General features: G+C 39.1%; 1 protein-coding gene across 4 annotated transcripts in view; it reads left to right on the plus strand.

Annotated features, from left to right (window-relative positions):
* CDC42SE2 (CDC42 small effector 2) overlaps window positions 1-19,222 on the plus strand; it is a 125,877-nt gene that overhangs the window by 21,948 nt on the left and 84,707 nt on the right. The window contains exons 2-3 of one of the 4 annotated variants that reach the window (XM_060093313.1): window positions 14,062-14,096; window positions 15,299-15,462. The exons of 1 other annotated variant lie outside the window; for it this stretch is intronic. The gene's annotated coding sequence lies outside the window, so the exon portion shown is untranslated. The remainder of the gene's footprint in view (window positions 1-14,061; window positions 14,097-15,298; window positions 15,463-19,222) is intronic. 2 more of the 4 variants (XM_060093311.1, XM_060093312.1) reach the window with 2 other exon arrangements.

The following is a 19,222-nucleotide window of genomic DNA, read 5'->3' on the forward strand; positions in this document are numbered from 1 at the left end:
GCTGGCCTATATATAGGTCTTGTTTTTGTATCCATTCAGTGAGCTTGTGTTTTTTGGTTGGAGCATTTAATCCATTCACAGTTAAGGTAATTATCGATATGTATGTTCCTTTGACCATTTTCTTAATTGTTATGGGTTTGTTTTTGTCGGTCCTTTTCTTCTCTTGTGTTTCCCACTTAGAGAAGTTCCTTTAGCATTTGTTGTAGAGCTGGTTTGGTGGTGTTGAATTCTCTTAGCTTTTGCTTGTCTGTAAAGATTGATTTCTTCATTGAATCTGAATGAGATCCTTGCAGGGTAGAGTAATCTTGGTTGTAGGTTCTTCCCTTTCATCACTTTAAATATATCGTACCACTCCCTTCTGGCTTGTAGAGATACTGCTGAGAAATCAGCTGTTAACCTTTTGGGAGTTCCCTTGTATGTTATTTGTCATTTTTCCCTTGTTGCTTTCAGTAATTTTTCTTTGTCTTTATTTTTGTCAATTTGATTACCTTGTGTCGCGACGTGTTTCTCCTTGGGTTTCTCCTGCCTGGGACTCTGCGCTTCCGGGACTTTGGTGGCTATTTCCTTTCCCATGTTAGGTAATTTTTTGACTACAAACTATTCACATATTTTCTCAGGGCCTTTCTCTGTCTCTTCTCCTCCTGGGACCCCTGTAATGTGCATGTTGTTGTGTTTAACGTTGTCCCAGAGGTCTCTTAGGCTGTCTTCATTTCTTTTCATTCTTTTTTCTTTACTCTGTTCTGCAGCAGTGAATTCCATCATTCTGTCTTCCAGGTCTCTTATCCATTCTTCTGCCTCAGTTATTCTGCTGTTGATTCCTTCTAGTGTAGTTTTCATTTCAGTTATTGTTCATCTTTTTTAAAAAAATAAATGTATTTATTTATTTTTGGCTGTGTTGGGTTTTTGCTGCTGAGTGCAGGCTTTCTCTAGTTGTGGCGAGTGGGGGCTATTCATTGTGGTGCACGGACTTCTCATTGCGGTAGCTTCTATTTGTTGTGGAGTATGGGCTCTAGGTGCGCAGGCTTCAGTAGTTGTGTCATGAGGGCTCAGTCATTGTGGCTCACGGGCTCTAGAGCACAGGCTCAGTAGTTGTGGCACGCGGGCTTAGTTGCTCTGCAGCATGTGGGATCTTCCCAGACTAGGGCTTGAACCCGTGTCCCCTGCATTGGCAGGCAGGTTCTTAACCACTGCCCCACCAGGGAAGTCCTCATCTCCGTTTGTTTGTTCTTTTATTCTTCTAGGTCTTTGTTAAACATTTGTTGCATCTCCTCAATCTTTGCCTCCATTCTTTTTCCGAGGTCCTGGATCATCTTCACTATCATTATTCTGAATTCTTTTTCTGGAAGGTTGCCTATCTCCACTTCATTTAGTTGTTTTTCTGGGGTTTTATCTTGGTCCTTCATCTGGTACATAGTTCTCTGCCTTTTCATCTTGTCTGTCTGTGAATGTAGTTTTTATTCCACAGGCTGCAGGATTGTAGTTCTTCTTGCTTCTGCTGTCTGTTCTCTATTTTTAGTTTTTTAAGGAACCTCCATACTGTTCTGCATAGTGGCTATACAAATTTACATTCCCACCAACAGTGTAGGAGGGTTCCCCTTTCTCCATACCCTCTCCAGCACTTGTTGTTTGTAGATATTTTGATGAGGGCCATTCTGACCCTTGTGAGGTGGTACCTCATTGTAGTTTTGATTTGCATTACTTTAATAATTAGTGATGTTAAGCATCTTTTCATGTGCTTTTTGGCCATCTGTGTGTCTTCTTAGGAAGAATGTCTATTTAGATCTTCTGCGTTTTTTTTTTTGTTTGTTTATTTTCAAAGGTTTCCCTGCTTCCCGTCCTTATCTTCTTTTTTTTTGTAATCTTTTTTGGAGTACAATTGCTTTACAATGTTGTGTTAGTTTCTGTTGTACAGCACAGTGAATCAGTATATGTTTGTTTATTTTCAAAGGTTTCCCTGCTTCCCATCCTTATCTTCTTTTTTTTTTGTCATCTTTTTTGGAGTATAATTGCTTTACAATGTTGTGTTAGTTTCTGTTGTACAGCACAGTGAATCAGTATAAGTATACACATATCCCCATATCTTCTCTCTTTTTAAAGAAATTTATTTATTTATTTATGTATGTATGGTTGCGTTGGGTCTTTGTTGCTGTGCGCGGGCTTTCTCTAGTAGCAGCGAGCAGGGGCTACTCTTCGCTGCGATGTGCGGGCTTCTCATTGCGGTGGCTTCTCTTGTTGTGGAGCACCGGCTCTAGGTGCACGGGCTTCACTGGTTATGGCGTGTGGGCTCAGTAGTTGCAGCTCACGGGCTTTAGAGCACAGGCTCAGTAGTTGTGGTGCATGGTCTTAGTTGCTCTGTGGCATGTGGGATCTTCCTGGACCAGGGCTCGAACCCATGTCCCCTGCATTGGCAGGTGGATTCTTAAGCACTGTGCCACTAGGGAAGTCGGCCCCTGCCTCTTGTGCCTTCCTCCTATCCTCCCTGTCCAACCCCTCTAGATGGTCACAAAGCACTGAGCTGATCTCCCTGTGCTATGCAGCAACTTCCCACTAGCCATCCATTTTACATCTGGTAGTTATGTATGTGAATGCTACTGTCTCAGTCCATCCCAACTTCCCCTTCCCCCACTGTGTCCTCAAGTCTGTGGTCTACATCTGCATCTTTATTCCTGCCTTCCCACTAGGTTCATCAGTACTGTTTTTTTAGATTCCATATATTTGTGTTAGCATACGGTATTTGTTTTTCTCTTTCTGACTCACTTCACTCTGTATGACAGAGTCTAGGTCCATCCACCTCACTGCAAATAATTCAAGTTTGTTCCTTTTTATGGTTGAGTAATATTCTGTTCTATGTATGTGCCACATCTTCTTTATGCATTTATCTATGGACATTTCTGCACATTTTTTGATTGGGTTGTTTGTTTTTTTCATATTGAGCTGCATGAGCTTTTTGTATATTTTGGAGATTAATCCTTTATCGGTTACTTCATTAGCAAATATTTTCTCCCATTCTGTGGGTTGTCTTTTTGTTTTGTTTATGGTTTCCTTCGCTGTGTAAAAGCTTTTAAGTTTAATTAGGTCCCATTTTTTTGTTTTTATTTTCATTACTCTAGGAGACGGATCAGAAAAGATCTTGCTGGGGTTTATGTCATGGAGTATTCTGCGTATGTTTTCTTCTTAACAGGTTCATAGTATCCAGCCTTACATTTAGGTCTTTAATCCACTTCGAGTTTATTTATTTTTATTTTTTATTTTTTGCTGTATACGGGCCTCTCACTGTTGTGGCCTCTCCCGTTGCGGAGCACAGGCTCAGCAGCCATGGCTCATGGGCCTAGCCGCTCCGCGGCATGTGGGATCTTCCTGGACCGCAGCACAAACCCGTGTCCCCTGCATCGGCAGGCGGACTCTCAACCATTGCGCCACCAGGGAAGCCCCGAGTTTATTTTTGTGTACGGTATTAGGGAGTGTTGTAATTTCATTCTTTTACATGTAGCTGTCCAGTTTTCCCAGCACCACTTATTGAAGAGACTGTCTTTTCTCCATTGTATATTCTTGCCTCCTTTGTCATAGATTAGGTGACCATAGGTGCTTGGGTTTATTTCTGGAGTTTCTATCTTGTTCTATTGATCTATATTTTTGTCTTTGTACTGGTACCATTCTGTTTTGATTTCTGTAGCTTTGTAGTATAGTCTGAAGTCAGGGAGCCTGATTCCTCCAGCGCCGTTTTTCTTTCTCAAGATTGCTTTGGCTATTTGGGGTCTTTTGTGTTTCCATACAAATTGTAAAAATTTTTGTTCCAATTTTGTGAAGAAATTAGGCAGTGCATATTTTGAACTTGAAATACTGTATGTGTCAGAGTTTATTGCAAGAAATAAACACTGCTTGCCAAAAACCCTGACCCTGTTGATTCTGCTTATTCACGTTAAAGGAAAATGTTGCTATAGAACTTGTTAGTTCTCATTGTCAAGCAGCTAGATTCCGTATGTTTTCTTGTCAGAAATGATCTTTCTTCTTTTTCAGGTTTTTTTTTGTGTGTGTGTGTGGCTGCATTGGGTCTTTGTTGCTGCACGTGGGCTTTCTCTAACTGTGGTGAGGGGGGGCTCCTCTTTTTTGTGGTGCGTGGGCTTCTTGTAGCTTCTCATTGTGGAGCACAGGCTTTAGTAGTTTTGGTGCACGGGCTCAGTAATTGTGGCACACGGGTGTAGTTGCTCCGAGGCATGTGGGATCTTCCCAGACCAGGGATCAAACCCATGTCCCCTGCATTGGTAGAGGCGGATTCTTAATCACCGCACCACCAGGTAAGTCCCTTCTTTTTCAATTCTAAAATGACAACATCTGCATTGAACAACCACTGGACCAACTACTTTCACTTCTGAATTCAAACATTAATTGGTTCATTAGGTAAGGAGTCTTGCCATGAGTTAGTTTCAGTATTTCGTGCTTTGCTTACATGAGACTTCTCCTCCTCCCCGTTATCCCTTTGATGCACTGGAGATTTCTTAAAGCAAAGTACCTTACTAAGCTTTGAGATGAGTTAGAAGTAGGACTTCTGTATTGTATAAGAGCTATTATGAAAGGGAAGGTAGAAAAAGAGCATGAATTATGCCTATCAGTTTTAGAAATGAGTACAGGAGGAAGTTGGAGATCTGGAAGTTGATTTTCTGAAACTGTCCAGACCCAAGTACCTCCTGCAAAATGTCAAACCTTACACTGGGTTGAAGACCCTAGAGTTAGGGGAACGGCATATCTTCTGCTTTAATTGGTATTGTGCATTTATCCTTCTAAGTAAATTGTCTCATTTACTTTTAAATTTTGCCTTGAAAGCTTTGTTTGACAAATTTATAACTGACCTTTATGATGAAACAGAGTGGTTTTTACAGTAGTCCATGAACCAGTGAACATAGTAATCAGAATCTCATGGAAGTGATTATTAAAATAGAGGAATTAGAAAAAAAGGAAATGATCTTTACCTCACACTTGACACCAAGATAAATTTTTGGTTTTCCAGAGTTGAGTATAAAAAAGAAAACCTTAAACATATTAGAAGGAAAGAAACATGGATCAATATAAAGACTCCTGGGTGTGGGGAAAGCCTTCATAAGCAGTCCAACACACTTATTTTTCATTTAAAAAGTCTCCAGGGCTTTCCTGGTGGCGCAGTGGTTAAGAATCCGCCTGCCAATGCAGGGGACACAGGTTCGAGCCCTGGGCCAGGAAGATCCCACATGCTGCAGAGCAACTAAGCCCGTGCGCCACAACTACTGAGCCTGCACTCTAGAGCCCGTGAGCCACAACTACTGGAGCCCGTGAGCCACAACTACTGAAGCCCGCTCGCCTAAAGCCCGTGCCCCACAACACCAGAAGCCACCGCAATGGGAAGCCCACGCACCGCAACGAAGAGCAGTCCCTGCTCACCACAACTAGAGAAAGCCCGTGAACAGCAATGAAGACCCAGCACAGCCAAAAATTAATTAATTAATTAAAAAAAATTAAAAGTCTCCAAATTATTGTTATATGCCCATAAGTGTTTTAAAAACATGTGAAGTATTATCTTTTTCAGTAATCCAATTTCGAAATGCATGTAAGATCAAGATTGTCATTCACATCTAAGTTATCTTACAGTTTCTTTTTTTAACAGAATTTAACATTTTTAAAAATTATTTTTTTTATGTATCTATCTATATATATGTTTATCTATCTACCTATCTATCTTTCTATGCCGGGTCTTATTTGTGGCACGCAGGATCTTCGTTGCTGTGTGCGGGATCTTTAGTTGCGGCGTGTTTTAGTTGTGGTATGTTTTAGTTGTGGCATGCAAACCCTTAGTTGGAACATGTGGGATCTAGTTCCCTGACCAGGGATTGAACCTGGGCGCCCTGCATTGGGAGTGCAGAGTCTTAGCCACTGGACCACCAGGGGAGTCCCATCTTGCAGTTTCATATATCATCTTTTCCCTTCTGCTCTTAAGCACAAAGAACCCTACAAAGTGCTCTTGTAATAAACATGACCTAGTACCCATGAACCTTCCTAATGATTCCTTTGCTAAGTTTAGGGCTTATTTGGCTTTTGGTCGCAGACATGGTTGGTTGTACTTGTGCAGAAATGGGTAGAATTAAAGTTGTTAGGAAATCAGTCTGCCATGTTCTCTTGGAACAAACTGTTGACTACCAAGCTTCTTTAAAATGGAGATCTTCATACTGAATAATAATAATATGTATACTTAAAAGTTTGAATGTTGAATAGTCGAACACATAAAGATTTTTCTAGTACAAGTTGCAGACTTGTCAGATTTTTTTTTAAGTATTTACTTATTTTTTGGGCTGTATTGGGTCTCAGTTGCGGCATGCAGGATCTTTCGTTGCAGTGTGTGGGCTCTTTGTTGTAGCACGCGGGCTTCTCTGTAGTTGTGGTGTGGGCTCCAGAGCGTGTGGGCTCTGTAGTTGCGGCATCTGGGCTCCAGAGTACGTGGGCTCTGTAGTTGCGGCACGCGGGCTTAGTTGCCCCGCGGTACGTGGAATCCCAGTTCCCTTACCAGGGATTGAACCCATGTCTCCCGCATTGGAAGTCGGATCCTTAACCACTGGACCACCAGGGAAGTCCCCAGACTTGCCAGATTTTAATAATCTAAAAATGAGTAAGAACCTATTTTCCTTTTGTTCTTATTTTTCTTTAAAGTATTCCCACCTGCCCATCCCCAATGAACAATTTGTCAGTGACTGTTTTACTTTTAGGCCCCAGTGTGCCAGGGCCCAAATGAAATGCAGACTGATTTGTCTGCAAGAGAATGACACAATTTACCACATCTTAATTCCTTATGAAAGCAGTTGGGACAAATGAAACATGTACTTTCTCAAGATAAGTTGAAATTTCAGCCCCCTCTGTATTTATCAGAAATAATACCATACTGAGTCACTCTCTCATGACTGAAAAAGCACAGCTGGTAGGAGAAATTGCATGTTAATGGCATTGTCAGTGTAGGAGGGCCACTACATATAAGGAAGCAGAGACTCAGTTAAGTACCTGCTATTTGGGTTAATATTCTGAAGGACCAGGAAACATTATCCTTGGTCAAGTAGGCTAAATTAAATTGAGACAACTGGAGGGTTCACAGGGTATATCAAATCTGGATCAAAGTAAAATGTAACAGTATCATTTGACACAATACAGAAAATTAAAACAAAACAAAAAGGACAAATTACTGATCAGTTTGGGAACTATGGCTTATGTTGCCTTGAAGGGAAGATGTATTGTACTTTTTAGTTATCATGTATATTTTTCTTTTGTGGGATTAAATAAAGGCACTGAGTTATTCAGTGAATACTTAACTGCTCTCACTATGTGCCAAGTGCTCAGGTATTAGGCGTTTGGCTGCAAACGAAAACAAAATCTGTCTCTTCATAAAACCCTGTGTTCTTACTGGTGAAGAAAAGTAATAAGTGAGTAATGTATATATAGAATGCCAAAAAAATTTAAAGCACTGTGAGGAAAAATAAAGCATGGGAGCAAGATGGGGACTGCCAGGCTAGGGAACAGGGGATTGCAGTTTTAAATAGGATGGCAAAGAAAGGACTCAATAAAAAGACAATAAAAAGCCATTACAGCATCATTTGTGATAAAGATAAATACTGGCAGCAACCTAGATATCCATCTCTATGAGATTGGTTGAATATATTATGCATCTGTATAGTGAAATGCTGTACAACAAATAAGTCCTACATATACAGAATGATCTCCAAAGATTAGTGAAGTGATAGAAACTCGGTGCAGAATGATACACAGAATATGTTGCCATTGATGTCTATCACATACATGATATATTTTCCTAAATGCATGGAATCGCAGTGGAAAGATACATTAAAAAAACTGTTAATAATGGTTGTCTTAGGAGTGAAGGGTGATTTGTGGACAGGGAGTGAGGATGAAACACTTTATATCCCATTTTACTATGTGTTACGATGTAGTCAAAATAAGTAAGATGTAAAATAAGAACATGGAAAATTGTCCAATTAGAAAATGATGGAAAGGCACATACATTTATAAAACCTAGTGGCCTAGATAGCCGTCAAGCCTAGGTAGTGAATAAATGGGATAGTTAATAGAAACATGGACTCACTTCTGATGAGCTGTTAGACCTTGTTGACAGTGACTGTTCCAGAGCAAGGCCAAAATCCTGTTTTGTTTGGGTAGTGGGTTGTAGTGATCGTGACTGTAACATTTAGAGTTGTCTGTCTTTTTTCACTCTTGTAATCAAGTGGAAGCTGTATTCATTTCGTAGGGCTTCTACAATGACGTACCACAGAAACTTGCCTCATAGTTCTGGAGGCTAGAAGTCCAAAATCAGGGTGTCAGCAGGGCCATGTGCCTCCTGAAACGTGTAGCAGAATCCTTCCTTGCCTCTCCCTAGCTTCTGGTGGTTTGCTGGCAATCCTCGGCATTCCTAGGCTTGCAGGTGCATAATCCAATCTCTGATTTGTCATCATGTGGTTTTCTCCCGTTTGTCTCTCTGTCTTCTTCACAATGCCAGCTTCTTATAACGACACTGATCATATTGGATTTAGGGGCCCACCCTACTCCAGTATGACCTCATTTTAACTAATATCTGCAACAACCCTATTTCCAAATAAGGTCACATTCAGATGTCCTGGGGGGTTAGGACTTCAACATATCTTTTTTGGGGGGGTGGGAGAGAGAATGGGACACAGTTCAACCCATAACAGGCTTTCCAGTTTAAATTGCTTCCCTATTACAGCCTTTCATATATGTAGAAGTGTTTTGGAAAGTTGTATAGAAAGATACAAGATTAGTTTATTTTTAAAAACTCTTACTATAAAAGTTTTTCTTATGGGGAGAAAAAAACATCCCATCTCCCTGAATAAAATCATACTGAAGGGCTTCCCTGGTGGCGCAGTGCTTGAGAGTACGCCTGCCAATGCAGGGGACACAGGTTTGTGCCCCAGTCAGGGAGGATCCCACATGCCGCGGAGCGGCTGGGCCCGTGAGCCATGGCCACTGAGCCTGTGCGTCTGGAGCCTGTGCTCTGCAATGGGAGAGGCTACAACAGTGAGAGGCCTGCGTACCGCAAAAAAAAAAAAAAAAAAAAAAAAATCATAGTGAAGAATGCAACATATTTATTAAAGCTGATGTTTTAGTGAAAATAATTTTTTTTTCTCTCTAAATATTGTAAAATGAGAGTATGGGCATTGTAAGTAGTAATGAATTAAACATGACAGTGAGTTACTAATTTAGATATTTTATGTGCTTTTTAAAAAATAAGAATACCTTATATTCTCTTTTTGCATTTTTATTCTCACTCCTGAGAAAATAGCTTCCTTTCCAGATCAGTTTAACCTCAAGGTACAGCAGAGAAGACAAAGTCTTTTTTTTCACCCCATTCTTCTCAGTAGTTTTTCTTCTTGTACTCATAGCCATTACAATTCTGAGAAACATTAGGAAACTTTAAAACTTTAAAATTCTCCCTCGCCTTTCCCTTTTCCTCACGTATAAATCAGGAACCAAATATTTGTTAGTATTCAAAGTCGTTTTAAAAGTTATTATATCCTAAACTTTTTCGTTCCAGCATGCAGGCTTCTCTTTAGTTGTGGCATGTGGGTTTTCTCTTTTCTAGTTGTGGCGCACAGGCTCCAGGGCATGTGGGCTCTGTAGTTGGCGGCACTTGAGCTCTCTAGTTGAGGTGCGCGAGCTCAGTAGTTGTGGCATGCGGGCTTAGTTGCCCCGTGGCATGTGGGATCTTAGTTCCCTGACCAGGGATTGAACCCACATCCCCTACATTGTAAGGCGGATTCTTTACCACTGGACCATCAGGAAAGTCCCTGTATATGTATTTTAAAATGTCCCTATATATATTTTAAAATGTCCTCTTGACTTGCTGAGAAAATTACTCTCATAATGTTATAACACATTTTAAACCCCATTCCCCTTCTGATGTTCACACTCCTGATGGCTTACTCTGTGCCAGACCACGTTTCAAGCATTTTATATTTATTAACCTAATTTAAACCTCAAAATAGCCTTATGAATTATACCCATTTTACAGTTTAGGAAAGTGGAGCATGGTGAATAAGTTGCCTAAAGTCAACACATCTAACAAGTGGCAGAGCCAGTATTCAAACTTTGACAGTTTGATTCCAGGGCCTATTTTCTTTCTTGCTTTCTTGCTTTCTTGCTTGCTTGCTTGCTTGCTTGCTTGCTTGCTTCCTTCCTTCCTTCACTTAACCTAAGTGAATGGCCATATGCATTTGTTTACAGTGTACTTACAGAGGAAATAAATGGCAGTGATTTATTGCAGTGCTAATAGGCATTATACTGATTAGTTATGAGATTTGGGGCAAATTTCTTTACCTTTCCGAGTCTGTAAAATGAGGACATTGGACTAGATTTCTTACAGATCTTTATCCCTGTTAGATGTATATTTCTTTGGGAAGAAAAAGGAATTGGCATTTGACATTAAATGAGCAAGGAAATGGGACATGTATTTAGCACATTTTTCTTTCAAAATCAGAGTAATTTTATAGGGTCAAGGAACGATGATGTAAGCCACTATCCATTGGGGAAAAGTGGAAAGTAAACAAAAATGTTACTGTAAGACTTAGGACTTTAGCTTCTTGTAGTTTGATCAGCTTAAACTGCAGACTTTCGAATTGCAGTGGATTTGGGCATTTAAGAATAGATTTTATTTTTAAGTTCATAAGATGATCTGAGGATTGGAAGAAATCATAAACTTGAACTAAAACAACTGTCCGTGGGACTTTTTTTTTTAAGCGTTTAAAATGTTATTTAATTTATTTTATTTTATTTTATTGTCTTTGGGACTTCTGAATCACTGTCTTAATATCCCAGCCTCTGATAATAGGTATCCCAAGGCAGGACATTCCACCTTTAGGCAGCAGTGCCTCAGATAGAACATATATCCCCTACTCATTCACTCTAGTTCTGCCATTTAGGATGATGCAGAACTAATATGATTTTTCTCTGTGACAGCCGTTAAAGGTATTGAAAGGTAGCACTGTTAACTCATTTCTTTGAAGATTCAGCCTTTTTTTCATAGCAGTACAGTGGAACTGAGACTGGTTAACTTGGAGAATAGAAATCTCTGGGTGGAGATGGGAGTACACAGTTTTGATGCTGTCTGAAATTTAATAGTTAAGTTCAGCTCAGGAAGTAATGCAGTTTGCTCTGTCTCTTCAATATAAATAACGGGTGGATGGGGTTAGAGGTGGCATGTAATATGGTACAAAAGCACCAAGCCATGCCAGCATTTAAAAAGTAAATTGAATCTGATTTCATGACTTCATTAATTCTAAGCAGAATCTGAAGTACATTTTAGTAGTGATACCTAGATGAATGCCAATATATCAAATGATATATTAAAATGTCTTTTGGATCGACAGTGAAATGGCTTGGTATTTTTTAATCTAATTGCTACCAATGTGATGAAAGACTGACGTGCTTTGTGGACTACAATTGAATAAATAATGTTGAAATTTACCACTTTTCCTTTTTGCCCATGCCATATTATACTAGGTTAGTTAGAGTACTATTTTTGACGCATGTTTTCTTTGTGATCCGTAATTATGTTTTTGATCTTTAGCATTGAGATATTGTATTGTACTTTTTAAAAAAATATAGTGAAGTATAGATTTATAATGTGTTAATTTCTGCTGTACAGCAGTGATTTAGTTACACACATATATCTGTTCTTTTTCATATTCTTTTCCATTATGGTTTATCACAGGATATTGACTACAGTTCCCTGTCCTATACAGTAGGACCTTGTTTATCCATCCTATGTATAATAGTTTGCATCTGCTAATCCCAAACTCCCAGTATTTCCCTCCCCCACCCTCCCGCCCCCTTGGCAACCACAAGTCTGTTCTCTGTATCTGCGAGTCTCTTTCTTTTTTGTAGATATGTTCATTTGTGTCGTATTTTAGATTCCACATATAAGTGATATCATGGTATTTGTCTTTCTCATTCTGACTTACTTTGTTTAGTATGGTAATCTCTCGGTCTATCCACGTTGCTGCAAATGGCATTATTTCATTCTTTTTTATGGCTAATATCCCATTATATATATACATACACATACACCACATCTTCTTTATCCATTCATCTGTTGATGGACATTTAGGTTGTTTCCATGTCTTGACTATTGTAAATAGTGCTGCTATGAACATAGGGGTGCCTGTATCTTTTCGCATTATAGTTTTGTCTGGGTATATGCCCAGGAGTGGGATTGCTGGATCATGTGGCAGCTCTATTTTTAGTTTTTTGAGGCACTTTCATACTCTTTTCCATAGTGGCTGCACCAATTTACATTCCCACCAACAGTGTAGAAGGGTTCCCTTTTCTCCAAACACTTCCCAGCATTTGTTATTTGTAGACTTTTTTTTTTTTTTTGTGGTATGCGGGCCTCTCCATGCTGTGGCCTCTCCCGTTGCGGAGCACAGGCTCCGGACGCGCAGGCTCAGCGGCCATGGCTCATGGGCCTAGCCTCTCTGCGGCATATGGGATCTTCCCGGACCGGGGCATGAACCTGTGTCCTCTGCATCGGCAGGCGGACTCAACCGCTGCGCCACCAGGGAAGCCCTTGTAGACTTTTTAATGATGGCCATTCTGACCTGTGTGAGGTGGTACCTCATTGTAGTTTTGATTTGCATTTCTCTGATAATTAGTGATGTTCAGCATCTTTTCATGTGCTTTTTGCCCATCTGTATGTCTTCTTTGGAGAAATGTCTATTTAGGTCTTCTACCCATTTTTCGATGGGGTGGTTTTTTTGTTATTGAGTTGTATGAGCTGTTGGTATATTTTGGAAATTAAGCCCTTGTTATGCACACCATTTGCAAATATTTTCTCCCAGTCTGCAGGTTGTCTTTTTGTTTTGTTTATGGTTTCCTTTGCTGTGCAAAAGCTTATAAGCTTGATTAGGTCCCATTTGTTTATTTTTGCTTTTATTTCTATTGCCTTGGGAGCCTCACCTAAGAAACCCTTGGTATGATTTATGTCAGATGTTTTGCCTGTGTTCTCTTCTAGGAGTTCTTCGTGTCTTGTCTTATATTTAAGTCTTTAAGCCATTTTGAGTTTATTTTTGTTTACAGTGTGAGAATGTGTTCTTACTTAATTGATTTACATGCATGAGATATACTTTTGAAAGAGTTATTTTCTGAAGAGAGAAAGATTGTGGCCATAATTTTCTTCCTTTTTTAAAAAAATCTTTTTACAAAGAATTTAAATTTTATACTGGAGAATAGCTGGTTAACAATGTTATGTTAGTTTTAGGTGTACATGTGGCCATGATTTTCAAAACTTAACGCATTAAAGGGGTTCTGCTTTTCATATTAATCAGTCTTGCTACCAATTATTAATATGCAGTGAATAACTGTGTTTTAAACTTAAAATTAACTGCACATATTGAAAGTGTGTAGGTTGATAAGTTGTGACATATATATGCCTGTGATACTATCACCACATTTAATGTAGTGAAAATATCTGTCACCCCCAGAAGTTGCTTTTCAGCCATTTATAGGCTCTTCCTCTTCTCTTGGCCACTTAACCCTGTTCCCAGGCAATCAACTGAACTGCTTTCTATCACTCAAGATTCTAGAATTTAAGTAAATGGATTCTACAATGTATACTCTTGATATGGCTTCTCAGCATAATGATTTTGAGATTCATCCATGTTAATGAGTGTATAATATTATTATTATTTTTTAAAATGTGTATTTATTTTTGCTGTCCCGGGTCTTGGTTGTGGCATGCGGGCTTATAGTTGCAGCATGTGGACTTCTTAGTTGTGGCTTGCATGCAAGATCTAGTTCCCTGACCAGGGATTGAACCCGGCCCCCTGCATTGGGAGCATAGAGTCTTACCCACTGGACCACCAAGGAAGTCCCAGTATTATTTTTCATTGCAAGTAGTAATGCATTGAATGGCTTTACCACATTTTGTGTATCTACTCATCTGTTGGTGGACAGTTGAGCTGTTTCTAGTTTTTGGCTCCTACAAATAAAGCTGCTTTTGTGGACATAAACTTTCATTTTTCTTAGGTAAACACCTAGGAATGGAATGGCTGTGTTGTAGGGTAAGTGAACAAGTGTTGTATAGAAAAAGAATTGATTTTTGAGTATTGATTTTTGTATCCTGCAACCTTCCTAAACTCACTCATTAGTTTTGGTCATCTTTCAGTTTTCTTAATTACACTTTCGGATTAAGCATAACATCCTAGTTCATTGTCAGCTTAGATGTGAATAAATGTGTAAGCTTACAAAATGTAATGCATCACTTTGATATGTGGCATGGCCAATGTTTTCTTTTTATGAAATACTAGTATTCCTTCTAATATGGAACTTTGAAATTTCAAACTGTCATTATTTAAATAGTTGAATTTATAGGCAGTTTCAGGAAAGTAATTCTGAGGGAGGAATTGCTGTTTGTTTTTATGGTTTTTATGGGATTCTAAGAATCAGTTCACATTATATATTTAGAGAATCAACCACTTTGGTGATGTTTTTGGGAGGATGAGGGAGCGTGTATGACGAGGACTTAGAGGTTTCAGCACAAACTGCATGGATCCCAGTCCAATTTACTGAAATGAGGAAGACTGAGAAAGCAATGGATTTGGGATCATCAGTTCACCCTTGACATGTTGGGTTTTAGGCCTGTTGTTTGTTGGCTTTGTTAAGTGCTTATATGTTTATTTGAAGGACTGTAAATGAAGAAATATATCTTAGGTTAAAAATAGGCCTAAGATCACACAACCAGTTATTTGCAGAATTAGATCTCAAACCTAGGGCCCTCTGACTCCAAAGCCAGTGTGGTTATTCCTATGCTATGTTATATCCATAAGGCAGAAAAACAGGCTTGGCTTTGACAGTAATAAATGTTTCCCACGAGCTATTATAAATATATAGCAGAGTTTGCAAGCTTAGATGCAGTCTTCTAATTTATAGCTGTAGGCAGCTCTCCTTTAACATGCTGTGGAGACCAGTCCTGTGTGCTGCCACCAAACATAAATGTGTGTTGGATTTTGCTCGTTGCGTTAAGAGTTGCACCTGGTATACTGTGGACACGACAATAAATTTACATGCTGGGAAAAGGGTGGTAACTGTGTAATAAGCACATTACAACCTTTGAAATGCGGGTTGCTTAGTTTGAACATGGGGCTTGGTGAATCTGGTGTTTAAATTCAGTTTTCATGTGGATCAGTTAATTATAGGTGGGTGGGGGAGGAAGGAATTGCTCCCTGCAGCATTTTGCCTCCTAATTGCATGCTTTCATTTGCAGATAGGGCCAGTTGTGAGTGTGTGGATTTTTGAGTAAAACCTCGAACCCAAATGAGAAGAAACCTTCAAGGAACAACTTATACTGACAGTGAGTCTACAGTCATCTGTATGCATATTATGGAATGTTCTCAACCCAGAGATAGCTCTATTGACAAGGAGTGAGTGGTGAGTCTGACTATCCCCAGTGGTAATTAACCTAAATCCTTCCCTTAAAGAGAAGACAACTCCTGCATGCTTAGCATTTACCGACTTGAATAGTAAGTTAATTTTTGTGTTAACAGAAGATGACTCCAGCACAGTTTAAGAGAATTCTTTATCCTTAAAAGTGTGTTTAATGTATGATTGCAGTTTGACTTTCTTCAGTTAGACACATCCCTTCCTTTGCCTATGTGTTTCTATCTTTTTTCCCCCCAGTCCAAATAATACCATCCTCCAAGGCCTGTCTTCCTTGATATATTCAGCCATCACTAAAGTGATGGTCATGATAGTTACTAGCATCCATTCTAATCTTGGTTATGGTAAGTTTCATTGCCATTGGAAGTGATTGTTTTAGGAATGGGCATGAGATCCAGTTTTGGCCAATGGGAAATAAAAGGAAAGTCTGCAAGAGGCTCTTGGGAAAAGTTTTCTTGCTTTTGAGAAAGAAGAAAAGAGATGGTCCTTCCTGTAGAGCTTGTTTTATCTGGATGTGACATCTGGAACTGCTATAGCTATCTTGCCTGAAGGTGATTCCCTTACTTAAAGGTGGGCAGAGGGAAGAGAATTCCAGAGAAGTAGAACTGGAGCCACGTTCACTATTCCTAGAACCACCTTCACTGTAGATTCCTTATTATGTGAGATAATAAATTTTCTTATTGTTTAGGCAGTTTTGCCTTTAGATTTTCTGTTACTTGTTATGGAAATCATCCCAGTTCACTTGATCCTCCTCTTTCTGATTACCCACTGGCATTTGTACTTGATTATGTTCTGAGCTGTCCAGTAATGTTTGTGTATATTGCCTTTGTAGCACATTATAAACTTTGTGATGTCAAGGGCTATGTTTATTTCCCTGCTACGTCTACTAGTTCTGTCTTCTTAAAAAGCCATCATTGCACATTTACTGAATTAAATTATTTGAACAGTAGAGGATTTGAAAAATCAATTCATAGATTTGAAAAATTATAGATTCTTTTAATGCACATTCCTTTCTTTGACCACACTGCTTTCCTCTAGGATTATGAATGAAGTTTGGCTTTTGATTTAAGATGACTTGTGTATGTGTGTAACACACTTTCAGTTGGTTAGTTCTACGATTTGCTATTTGTTTTTATTCAACTTTACCATGAAAATCAGCTCCTCTCCTGTATATTTGAGTATTGGCTTTTAATCTCAGATTTTGTTGTCTTCTCTGTTATAAAAATGGAATCATTTACCTTCTATTTTTTGTGGTAGTTATAGGAATGAGGGACATGATAGTAGGAACATAATAATTGAGAAATAATTTGTATTAGGCTTTGGAATGCACACTGACAAAAAGACTCCCTAAAGTGTGCATCTCTGTTTTGTTCTTAGGACCTAGTTTTGTGTACGGGGGTAGGGGAGAGAGGGTTGGTGATGAATCTAATGTCTTTGAGGAGTCTTGAGTCGCAGGATGGTTTATTTAGTTGATTCTATTTTAAAAGCTCATATAACCACTCTTCCCCACCCCCCCAACTCAAGATATTCATGTACTTGTCCATCCTTTCTTTAGATTCTGCTATTATAATCTTGAAAAAGTGGGATAAGAACCTTGTTTTCTTCCTGAAAATTTATAATGTTGCTTTCAGTTTTGTTAAGGAATATCATAAACCTTTATTGTAATCTGGTAATACATTCTGAATCCTTCAAAATGATTTACATTTAGGGAAGAATTTACTTTTTTATTTTTTCATGTTGGGCTGTGATTAAATGGGGGGAATAACTTTTTAAGAAGATAGGGAAAGTTGTATGATGTGCTTGATCCATTAGTTTTAATTCAATAATGCCGTTATTTGGTAATATAAGAAGTTCAAATCACCAAGGTCAGCTTTAATGTATTTTATTTCATGTATATTATGAAGAGTTTGTAGGAATGAAGCATGTGTCTTAACCTAAGGGAGACATGGCAGGCATATGGTCTAAGCCAAATCAATCAGAATGATCTTAGGACATTTACTAGAAATGCCAGGATAAAGGTACTTTTTTTTCCTGCTGAATTTCAACCTGGCAGTCATCTTCCGACCATGAAAGGAAAGTCACTTGAGTAAGAAGCCAACAGGGAAGGGGTAGAGCAGAGCAAAGACACACCCTGATCACCTCTTGAGATGCTGGATCACGTCCTCCCTGAAGATAGTATACCTGGACTTCTCAGTTACCTGAGCCAGTAAATTCCAAAACATCATAACTGATACATCCTTATCATCACCCATTCTATACCGTGTAATGATAACTGAAGGGACTTGCTAAGACTAGAATTGCGAATTAGGCAAGTATGTCTCTGATATAGGTGTGCAAGGTGGCAGGTAATGCAGTCCTTTCACTGATTTATTTAAGGTTCAGGTATTAAGTATAAGAGTTAAGGTGGTAAACAAATACGTAGTCTGTGCCATTACTAGTGGAGCTTAATGTTGACTGGAAGAGGCTAACAGTACGTGAACAACCCTCCTAATGAATAGGTTCATATTAACTGAGGTTTGGTTCTAGAAGAAAAGGAGTATCTGTCATCTGTACTGATTAGACTCTTTGGTGGCGATGCCTACTGAACCCTTGGCACCCTGGAACTGTAAAGTAAATAGTTGTGCGGAACCTGGGTTCTGGCTGACATTTTTTTAAAAGTAATATAAGTTATTATTGTTTTTTCCGTAAGAAACCATTAGAAAGGTATAGGACCACAATCCCTTGTTCCAAATCTTGGGGCCAGATATATTTTGGAATTTCACCCTTCTCTGGATTTCAGAAAGGTTTACATGGTATATGTATGCTTAATGTAATACCTCTTTTTACTTAGGGAAGGGACGAGAGCCTTTCTATTATTAATAATGCAAATAATAATGCCTTATATTAGTTCAATTACTAAATGGCAGGCTCTGTATACTTTTCAGCATCATCTTAACTGTTTAATAAATTATATTCATTTATACACTTGAGAAAATTAAAGACATTAGGTGACTTTATCAAGGTTTATACAGCTAGGAAGTAGTAGAATTGAGATTTCAACCCGTATCTGTTTGAATCCGAGGTCAGTGCCCTTAACCACTGCTCTGCTGCCTCTTCATTGTGCTCTTACAGCTTAAACTCCTGTTTATCGCTAACATTAGGAAGGTTATTACTTTCTGTTAAGTTTAATCAGTTAACTTAATTAAATTCACTTAGTATTTCTTATAGTCTTGCATTTGATTCACTTAGCTTTTCTGGGAATGCAGTCCTTATTTGTAACTAAACGTAATTTTGCTTTATCCTTTCCAGATTTTATACCTTGTATTGGTTCACTTACCAGCTGCATTGGCTAGAGCTTGTAGAACACTGTGATTACAATGACCATCTTGTCTTGTTCATTAATTTAATGCCTCTAATGTTTCACAAAATGCTTACATAATTGGAGTGGGTATAATGTTTTACCACTGAGCATGAAGCCAGCCTTTTGGTTTTCCTTAAAATCAAATGTAAAAGAGATCAGGACTTCCCTGGTGGTGTACTGGTTAAGAATCAGCCTGCCAGTGCACGGGACACAGGTTTGATCCCTAGTCCGGGAAGATCCGACATGTTGCAGAGCAACTAAGCCCATGCGCCACAACTACTGAAGCCCACACGCTCTAGGGCCCGTGAGCCACAACTACTGAAGCCCACACGCTCTAGGGCCCGCCTGCTGCAACTCCTGAGCCTGTGTGCGGCAACTCCTGAGCCTGTGTGCGGCAACTACTGAAGCCTG

This window comes from Mesoplodon densirostris, chromosome 3, assembly GCF_025265405.1.
Source record: "Mesoplodon densirostris isolate mMesDen1 chromosome 3, mMesDen1 primary haplotype, whole genome shotgun sequence".
NCBI classification, from domain to species: Eukaryota; Metazoa; Chordata; class Mammalia; order Artiodactyla; family Ziphiidae; genus Mesoplodon; species Mesoplodon densirostris.